This window comes from Rhinopithecus bieti, unplaced genomic scaffold (assembly GCF_001698545.2).
Source record: "Rhinopithecus bieti isolate Rb0 unplaced genomic scaffold, ASM169854v2 scaffold_33650, whole genome shotgun sequence".
NCBI lineage: Eukaryota > Metazoa > Chordata > Mammalia > Primates > Cercopithecidae > Rhinopithecus > Rhinopithecus bieti.
This window is the reverse complement of record NW_016814816.1, coordinates 208,503-218,929: the sequence shown is the minus strand read 5'-3', so window position 1 is coordinate 218,929 and position 10,427 is coordinate 208,503. Positions and strand designations below refer to the sequence as shown.

The 10,427-nt window shown below is 39.2% G+C and overlaps 1 protein-coding gene and 1 pseudogene across 2 annotated transcripts in view; both read left to right on the top strand.

Annotated features, from left to right (window-relative positions):
• Positions 1-10,427, top strand: part of ELOVL7 (ELOVL fatty acid elongase 7) — a 103,356-nt gene that overhangs the window by 26,222 nt on the left and 66,707 nt on the right. The window contains exon 2 of one of the 2 annotated variants that reach the window (XM_017852399.1): positions 7,118-7,276. The exons of the other annotated variant lie outside the window; for it this stretch is intronic. The gene's annotated coding sequence lies outside the window, so the exon portion shown is untranslated. The remainder of the gene's footprint in view (positions 1-7,117; positions 7,277-10,427) is intronic. 2 annotated transcript variants of the gene reach the window in all.
• On the top strand, positions 7,419-9,184 carry LOC108515482 (dihydrolipoyllysine-residue acetyltransferase component of pyruvate dehydrogenase complex, mitochondrial pseudogene; annotated as a pseudogene).

Genomic DNA, 10,427 nt, shown 5'->3' with positions numbered 1-10,427 from the left:
CCTGTGTCTCTTTCTGTCTCTGCCCCCGCCTTTCTTTATTTTTTAAATTTTGAGATGGAGTCTCACCCTGTTGCCCAGGCCGAAGTGCGGTGGCACAGTATCTCAGCCCACTGTAACCTCCGCCTCCCAGGTTCAAACAATTCTTCTGTCTCAGCCTCCCTAGTAGCTGGGATTACATGTGCCCGCCACCATGCCTAGCTAATTTTTTTTTTAGTTTTAGTAGAGACGGAGTTTCACCATGTTGACCAGGCTGGTCTCGAACTCCTGACCTCGTGATACACCCGCCTCAGCCTCCCAAAGTGCTGGGTTTACAGGCATGAGCCACCATGCCTAGCCTCAAATTTTCTTAAATCTATGCCGTCTACTGATAAGTTTGTCTTATGTTGATGTTTTCTTCTCTGTGTAGTGAATTATCTGTTTTTAGTATGCTATAGCTTCAAGCCCTGTACCAAGTTCTCAGTAAATGTGAGTAATTATTATAATTACTGTTTAGTTTACTTCCTTCTATGTATGGCCATAAAATTTAGGAACCATTACTACATGTATCTTATCATTGCTTTCATTTTTAACTTTATTCAAGTAACCAGTGTTACAGTTGCTTATTACTCTTTCCAGAGATCTGTGCACATACAAGGAAGTATTTGTCTTGTGTCTGGCATTAATTATATATTTTAGTGATTATTCCATAGCAGCATAGGTAAAGCTATTTCGTTCCTTTATTCTTTTAATAACCTTTTTTTTTTTTTTTTTTTGAGATGGAGCCTCACTCTATTGCCCAGTCTGGAGTGCAGTAGTGCGATCTTGGCTCACTTCGACCCCGCCTCCTAGGTTCAAGCAATTCTACTGCCTCAGCCTCCAGAGTAGCTGGGATTACAGGTGCCCACCACCACGCCCAGCTAATTTTTGTATTTTTAGTACAGACGGGGTTTCATCATGTTGGCCAGGCTGTTCTCGAACTCCTGACCTCAAGTGATCCACCTGCCTCAGCCTCCGAAGGTGCTGGGATTCCAGATGTGAGCCATCACACCTGGCCCTTTTTATAACTTTATCCTTTTTTTATGGCATAGTATTCCATTGTTCAAATATACCAGTTTTTTTAAACAAGTCTCATATTGGTGGACATTTGGATTGTTTCCACTTCTTTTGCTATTAAAAGATTGCTACAATAAAAAATCTCCCGTGTTTATCTTTCATGCAAGTATAAGTGTATATATGTGTGTATATATATGGTGTGTATATATATGTTGTGTGTCTATATATGGTATATACATACGGTGTGCATATATGGTATGTATATGTATATATACACATACCATATGTATACACACACCATATATATACACACCATATATATACATATACATATATACACACACACATATACCATTTGTTTTATAGTTGATATTGCCAAATCACTCCCATAGAGGTTGTACCAGTTCACATTCCCATCAGCAATGTATAAGAGTGCCTGTTTCTCCACACCTTGACTAACAAAGTGTGTTATCAGACTTTATGGTCTTGGCCAGTCTGATAAGTAAAAATGATATTTCACTCTAATTTAAATTTGTACTTGTCACATTGTGGAGTAACATTGGGCATCTTTTTAAATACATTTTAGAGCTATTTGTATTTCCTTTTCTGTGAGCTGTCTGTTTTTTGTGTCTTTTTTTTCATTTCTCTCCTGAGACATCTTGGGTTTTTTTTTTTTTAATTTGTTGAAAGCCTTTATATATCAGAGAAAGTAATGTTTTGGAACATGAGATACATTTTTCTTTCAGTTTGATTTCTCTTGATTTTGTGTGCTTAAGCTTTTCACTGTATAAATATTTAAAGTGATCATATTTAATCTTTACATCTGTGACTTCTATGTTTTGTGTCATTGTTGGAAAAGCCTGCCTCATTCCAGTATTATAAAATAATTATCTCAGGTTTACCAATTGTTTAATTTTAATTTTGAAATAATTATAGATTCACAAAAGTTGCAACATTACTACAGAGAGATCTGTGTACTTTTCATTCAGTTTCCCCAAACACCAGGTATTTTATAATTTCATTTTACATTTGAATGTTTTATTTATCTGAAATTTGTTTTAATATGAGATATGGATTTCAATTTATTCTTTTCCAATTGGCTACCCATTGATCCTCACATAATTTGTTGAATCATCTATATTTTCCCCAATAATTTAAAATGCATGTGTATCTATCGTCAACTAATTCCTGCGTCTACTGGTTAATTTCTTAAATATTTAAAATATCAACTGGAAGAGAAGTTGCCATGGCATTATCATTGTACATTTTTTCAAGGGCCACATGTTGAAATAACCAGTGCTGACTTTGTTTCAAAAATCCGTTTATAGTGTAATTTGGCCTATTTGGCTAGAACTGTGTGGTCTTGTGGGTTGTGGTGGGGTATAGGTAAATAACATTTATTCTTTGCCCTCCAGGAGTTCACCTTGTCTTATTGATCCCAATCTATTTAGGTGAAGTCTTTAGACTATGTAGTGCTTAAAGTTAACCAATTAATCCTCCCTATACTCTTTTTTTTTTTTTTTTTTTTGAGATGGAATCTTGCTCTGTTGCTCAGGCTGGAGTGCAGTGACGTGATCTTGGCTCACTGCAGCCGCCGTCTCCTCTGAATCCTGGTAGCAATTCTCCTACCTCAACCTCCTGAGTAGCCAGGACTACAGGGGCCCTCCACCATGCCCGGCTAATTTTTGTATTTTTAGTTGAGATGGGGATTCATCATGTTGACCAGGTTGGTCTCGAACTCTTGATCTCAAGTGATCCACCTGCCTTGGCTTCCCAAAGTGCTGGGATTACAGGGGTGAGCCACCGCGCCCGGCCCTTCCCAAAACTCTTATAAATGACATGTATTATCTCCATTTTGTAGATAATAGAAATGCAAAGATTAAAGTTGCGCTGATACCTAGTCACAGAGCAAGTTGGCAGAGCTCAAACCCAGGTTCTGGTCTTTTGATTACTAGTGTTATTCCATACCATTCCAGGACATGCCTCAGATCTGCCCGAGATGTCTTTTCACTCCATTGATCTCAGATAAAAACTACCATAACTTGTGAGCTACACATAACTACTATTCCATCTTTGCTTTAGCAAACCTAAAGACTTTCACCATTTTTATTTTATTTTTAAAATAAATGTTAAACAACATGGTGAAACCCTGTCTCTACTAAAAAGAAATACAAAAATTAGCCAGGCATGGTGGTGCACACCTGTAATCCCAGCTATTTGGGAAGCTGAGGCAGGAGAATTGCTTGAGCCCAGGAGGCAGAGGTTGCAGTGAGCTGAGATGGTGCCATTGCATTCCAGCCTGGATAACAGAACGAGACTCTGTCTCGAAAAAAATAAATAAATTTTATTGTGTATATTTGCGTAATTTAATGTGAACATCACATTCCAATGTGATGTTCATTTTTAGTTCCTACTTTTTAATGAAAGGGTTAAGCAAACGTAGATAACTTCCTTCTGCAAGGTTTTGTGATTTCACTCTGAGTGATGCTAAAGGAAAATGAAATACTCATCTGCTTATTTCATTACCTGAATGTAAGTAGTAGATTTAGTGTATATTTAGATTATTTAGATTTAGGTAATTCTAAAATTCTTTCCCAGCTATATGATTCTTGCTAGTATTTTCCATAGTTTTACGTTCCCATATAGGAGGAAGTGAACAAAAACATTTAAAGAATGATAAGTATTTTCATGTGGGTTATTTAGAGGGAAAACATGCTACAAATTCCTTAATCCAATTAAAATTACACTTGTTATGAAAAGTCATGTGGGCCTATTATTGTATAATAGTAGTTTTGATTTCAGTTCATTATATATCAGCTTGGTAGCATATGTTTAAAGGCCACCACTTAAAATTCTGTATATGCTTAGAATTTAAGACTATCAGCTCATATGCTTTGTTAGGTCCTCTTATAGTTTCCTGGCAATTAGTTGCAATGTAGTTCATGTGATGTTTTTCATGGGATAGGGATTTTAGGAGCAGTAAATGGGGATGGGGTGGAGGTGAGTCTTCAGCCCTGTATTTTCTGCCTACCGTTTACAATTAAGCCCAGCATAGCGCTTAGTGTGCTGTTAATAAATGTTGGTTGATTGACGAAATTCATTTTACCATCTTGTTCTTACTGCCCTTCACACTGGGAAGCTGTGTGCTATCATGACAAGCATAGACTGAAACCCTGAACTTTGAACACTTCCTCTACAGCTTAATAACTATGTGATCTGGAGCAAGTTCCTTAACTTCTCTGAGCTTCAGTTTCCTTATCTGTAAAATAAAGATAATGGCATTTCTCTGATAGAGCTGCTAGGAAGATTGAATGTGATAATGTCAGTGGAATACCTAGCACAGGCTCTGGGAATGACCCAGAGCCTTCAGTTAGTGGGCGTTGTTATTCTCTTGGATAACTTGGGTAGCAACTCACTGTACTCCTTTGCCTCAAGAAGTAGAGACAATAGCTGCGTGTGGTATGCTCGGTCAGCTCCCTTTGTTTCAAGAAAACTCTGCAATCTTCTCACAGAATCTGTTAACACCTCTTTGACATTTGAGCAATACTCCAGGATGACTACTGAGGCTGGATGAGAAGGCTGATTGTCACCTGTGGTTCTGCTTATTCCTTATGCATTTTTGACCCATTTCACAGATTTCATAATAACTCATTATGCAAATTTTATTCTTTTCAGAACCACCAATTTTTAAAACTTTAATCAAGACAGCTTTCTTATTGCAAAAGATTTTGATAATGAGGATTCCAGATTGGCATAGGCTGATTTGGGCAACTGAGAAAAGTCTTTCCGACCTTTGTCAGAGAAGTAACTTAGCTGAGTTCGTTCTTGTTGACACCTTGCTTTTGAGCCTCTTGGTTAATGTATGAAAGCAGAGGAACTGCTTTCATCTGAGGCAGACAGTGGCAAAGTTCCCATAGCAGGAAATGTTTGTTCTTACAAATCTCATACATGGTGGTCACAAGAGAGACCTTCGTATTTTATTTTGCTTGTCTGGGCTTTACCATAATTTGATGATTGTTTCAGTGTTTTTGCCTGAGAACTAACTGTCTAAGAGAAAAGACTGTGATGAGCTTGCCCTTAGGGACCTTCTTAGTCAGCCCCAATCTACCTGTCCAGTTTTAGCTCTTGCTTCTCCTCTTTGCAAATCCTTTTTGTACTACAACCAGGCTAGTAGTCTTTTAACAAGTGTTCTCTGAAGTAACAACCCCTGTTTCTGTTAACAGAAAAAAAATATGATAGAAACAAAAACAAAGAGTTGATGACTCCTGAGATTGGGAGGGAGGAATGGGGGCAGGTGAGAAATAACTTACTGAAGGGAAATAGAGATTTTTATATCGGAGGGCAGTAGGGAGTGTTGCATGAGAAGAGTGGAGTCAGACAGTGGAGCTGAGAATTTGGGACTTGATGTAATTTAAAATAGGGAAATGGGAAAGGGTGATGAAAATGGTATTTCAGGACTATTTTTTTTTCTCCTAATAAGATTAACCCTAAGCATAGATTTAAGGGATATATAAGTAGAGGCAAGAGTTATCCAGGCCCAGTTATAGTAATACACGTGTCAACTGAAGTTCTGGTTGTTAGCAGTAAGAATTGTGGGGAACATTTTCACTTGAGAAAAGTCAAGTTGTAACGGCTCACAGGTTGGAGGTGAAAGAGCACAGTCAACGATGATTCCGATGGTTTGGAGTAAAAGAAAAGTCAAGCCATTAACACCTGTGAAGGTGATGGATAAAGAAACCTGTTGGTTGAAGACAGAAACTGGGCAAGATGAGTTCCTTTTGGGATTAGTTAGGCTTCCTGTGATGGTGGAATATCCAAATTATAATGTTTATCGGCAGTTGGAAAAAATAGACTCTGGCATGGATGAAAGGTTGGGGTTCAGAGTGTAAACTTAGGACTCATTGCCATTTTTTTTAGGAGCAAGTAGATAGAAATAAAAGAGCACCAAAGATTAAGGGGAGAAATCCTCCAGTGCAGGGGTATGAAGAAAAGAACCAACTAAACAAAAGAAGCAAGAGCTGAATGATGGAAAGGCTTGAGGCCAGTGCGATGAATGCTATACTGTGGAAGCCAAGGTCAGGGCTGTGAGAAGGAAGGAGAGGTCAACAATGAGGGACTGCAGGCAGATCAGAGTAGACAAAAACTTAGGAGAAGCCTTCGGGTTTAGCAAGAGGGAGGTTCCTAACCTTTGTGTATAATTCCAGTGAGAGAGGAAACCTTTAACCAAGCAAGATGGTTATCTGAGAAGAGTCACACGTTCCATCAAGCATCCCTTTAGAGGTGCTGTGATCCAGAATCCCTGCCATGCTGAATCACAATTTGTCAGATCTACTGAAGAACAATCCCTTTCCTTTATTTCATTATCATATGCCTATTCTTTTTTTTTTTTTTTTCCAATTAAATTTTGCAGCTTGTCCTCTCCAGCCTAGAGAGGGCTTGTCACTATTGTTATTGAACAACATAGGTCACAACCAGTAAAACTTTTTTCTATTCTAACACATTTTCTGATGAAAATTAAATATATACCAAGCAATAAATTTGGTTCTCTATTGTCAAACTTAACAGCAAGAAACTCTTTGTTAAACATTGTACTGTTTCATTTCCTCTCAAGATAGCATTTTATTCTTTATATTTCTTTTTCTTTTCTTTCTTTCTTTATTTATTTTGAGAGATAGGATCTTGTTATGTTGCCTAGGCTGCAGTGCAGTGGCACAGTCATTGCTTACTGTAACCTCCAACTACTGGGCTTCAGTGATCCTCTTGCCTTGGTCTCCTGAGTAACTGGGACAACAGGTGTGTGCCATCATGCCCAGTTAATTTTTTAAAAACAATTTTGTAGAGATGAGGTCTCTCTGTGTTGTCCAGGCTGGTTTCAAACTCCTGGTCTCAAGAAATCCTCCTGCCTTGGCCTCCAAAATTGCTAGGGTTAAAGGTCTGAGCCACTGTACCTGGAATTATATTTCTCTTTTATGTTTTTTTTTCTAAAATTTAGATTAAGATTGAGATTAGGTGTCTTACCCTTTATGTTGCTATAAGAGGATACTAAAGAATGGGTCATTTATAAGAAAAAATTTATTTCTTACAGTTCTGGAGGCTGAAGTCCAAGGCCAAGGGGCCACATCTGGTGAGGGCCTTCTTGCTGGTGGGACTCTCTACAAAGTCCTGAGGTGGTGCAGGGCATCACATGGTGAGGGGGCTCATGAGAGTTGGCTAGACTGGCTTTTATAACAGACTCACTCTCCTGGTAAGTAACTCACTCCCTCCATAACCCATTAATTACTACTCAGCAATAAAAAGAAAAAGGCTATTGATACAACATGGATGTCTTAAAAAACATATATCCGACTACAGGGTATGGAGGGGTCCGGGCACCGTGCAGCTGGACCCCCAGCTCAGGGGCCATGCCATGGAACCACTTACTGCTGCAGCTTTTGGGGTCACCCGGCCGCCGCTGTTACAGTGTTCCCCTGCATCAGAAGGTTCCACTGCCTTCTCTTTCCCCCACAATGCAGGCAGGCACCATAGCCCATTGGGAAAAAAAAGAGGGGGACAAAATCAACGAAGGTGACCTAATTGCAGAAGTTGAAACTGATAAAGCCACTGTTAGATTTGAGAGCCTGGAGGAGTGTTATATGGCAAAGATACTTGTTGCTGAAGGTACCAGGGATGTTCCCATTGGAGCGATCATCTGTATCACAGTTGGCAAGCCTGAGGATATTGAGGCTTTTAAAAATTATACATTGGATTCCTCGGGAGCACCTACCTCACAGGCGGCCCCAGCACCAACCCCTGCTGCCACTGCTTCACCACCTACACCTTCTGCTCAGGTTCCTGGTAGCTCATATCCCCCTCACATGCAGGTACTTCTTCCTGCCCTCTCTCCCACCATGACCATGGGCACAGTTCAGAGATGGGAAAAAAAAGTGGGTGAGAAGCTAAGTGAAGGAGACTTATTGGCGGAGATAGAGACTGACAAAGCCACTGTAGGTTTTGAAGTACAGGAAGAAGGTTATCTGGCAAAAATCCTGGTCCCTGAAGGCACAAGAGATGTCCCTCTAGAAACCCCACTCTGTACCATTGTAGAAAAAGAGGCAGATATATCAGCATTTGCTGACTATAGGCCAACTGAAGTAACAGATTTAAAACCACAAGCACCACCACCTACCCCACCCCCGGTGGCCACTGTTCCTCCAACTCCCTAGCCTTTAGCTCCTATAGCTTCAGCACCCTGCCCAGCTACTCCTGCTGGACCAAAGGGAAGGGTGTTTGTTAGCCCTCTTGCAAAGAAGTTGGCAGTAGAGAAAGGGATTGATCTTACACAAGTAAAAGGTACAGGACCAGATGGTAGAATCACCAAGAAGGATATTGACTCTTTTGTGCCTAGTAAAGCTGCTCCTGCTCCAGCAGCTGTTGTGCCTCCCACAGGTCCTGGAATGGCACCAGTTCCTATAGGTGTCTTCACAGATATCCCAATTAGCAACATTCGTCAGGTTATTGCACAATGATTAATGCAATCAAAGCAAACCATACCTCGTTATTACCTTTCTATAGATGTAAATATGGGAGAAGTTTTGTTGGTACAGAAAGAACTTAATAAGATTTTAGAAGGGAGAAGCAAAATTTCCGTCAATGACTTCATCATAAAAGCTTCAGCTTTGGCATGTCTAAAAGTTCCCGAAGCAAATTCCTCTTGGATGGACACAGTTATGAGACAAAATCACATTGTTGATGTCAGTGTTGCAGTCAGTACTCCTACAGGACTCATCACACCTATTGTGTTTAATGCACATATAAAAGGACTGGAAACCATTACTAATGATGTTGTTTCTTTAGCAACCAAAGCAAGAGAGGGTAAACTACAGCCACACGAATTCCAGGGTGGCACTTTTACGATCTCCAATTTAGGAATGTTTGGAATTAAGAATTTCTCTGCTATTATTAACCTACCTCAAGCATGTATTTTGGCATTTGGTGCTTCAGAGGATAAACTGGTTCCCGCAGATAATGAAAAAGGGTTTGATGGTTTGATGTGGCTAGCATGATGTCTGTTACACTCAGTTGTGATCACCGGGTGGTGGATGGAGCAGTTGGAGACCAGTGGCTTGCTGAGTTTAGAAAGTACCTTGAAAAACCTATCACCATGTTATTGTAACTAACTCAATAGAAAGAAAAGAGAGCACCAAAGATTGAGGGGAGAAATCCTCCAGTGCAGGGGTATGAAGTGCAGGGGTATGAAGAAAAGACTCTTCCAGGTCACAATGATTCATTCTTATCAAGATATTTATGTATTAAACAGGTGGTTCTTTTATTTTAACCAGTTATTTTATTATTGAGTCTGTCCAGATAAGTTATTTATAATGGACATTACTGAATTTTTAAAATGCCGATTACACCCAAATATTGTGCACGTTTAATAATCAGACACCAGATTTTTAGCTCTGTACTCCTAATTAAGGGACATGTGGCCTTGCCTAGCCCTCTGGTGATAAGTACTTCCACTAGGAAATGTAGAATAGGTAGAATTGTGGTTCCCTAAAGAAAAGGACATAAAGGTAACCCGGACGGAACCTTGAAGTTCTGAAATTTAATCGCCTAAAATGTTCTCCTTAGATGTGAGAGAAGGAGAAATCAGGAAAATTAATTATCGTGGGGGAAGGGCTTGAATTGAAGCTTTACTTTAGAATTTAACCCTGGTTTGAAATTTTCCATTATATGATCTTGGGTTATCATCGATGGAAAGGGTAGAAAACTTCAAGGAAAATAAGTGAAATTTTCAAAGTCAACATTTTCTTAGACCTTTTCAGCTGATTGTTTATTTTCTATGAATCCCTATACATGGTTGTTTCCCCTCCTCTTGAGATAATCTAAATATAAACCAGCCACTTGATATAAATGAAAAAAAAAAAAAAAAAAACATACATCCATGAAGACAAAGGTTGATGGCCTTTGTGTGAGTTATACGGGCCCCAGTTGTTCAGTTTCTAATCTTTTATTCTTGGTATGTCATTATTTATTTATTTTATTTTACTTTTCCATTTCCCCTTTCAGGAATATGTCATTATTTATTAGTCTAACAAAATGTAGTGGGAAAGAGGAAGGCGCCTGCTACTTATCAGAAAATAAGTCAGATGGACTACTTGAGAAAGACACTGAAGCCAATAAAGAGAAACACTGAGAATGCCCAGTATGCTAATGACTATACTGTCTTCTATACTATATATAGTATGTGCATATACACACACATACGATATACTATTTTTTCCTTCTAGGTATGAATGATCATAGTTCAAATGAATAAAATGCAGCTAATTCACAAAGTTTTGTTTTTTTTTTGAGACGGAGTCTCGCTCTGTCACCCGGGCTGGAGTGCAGTGGCCGGATCTCAGCTCACTGCA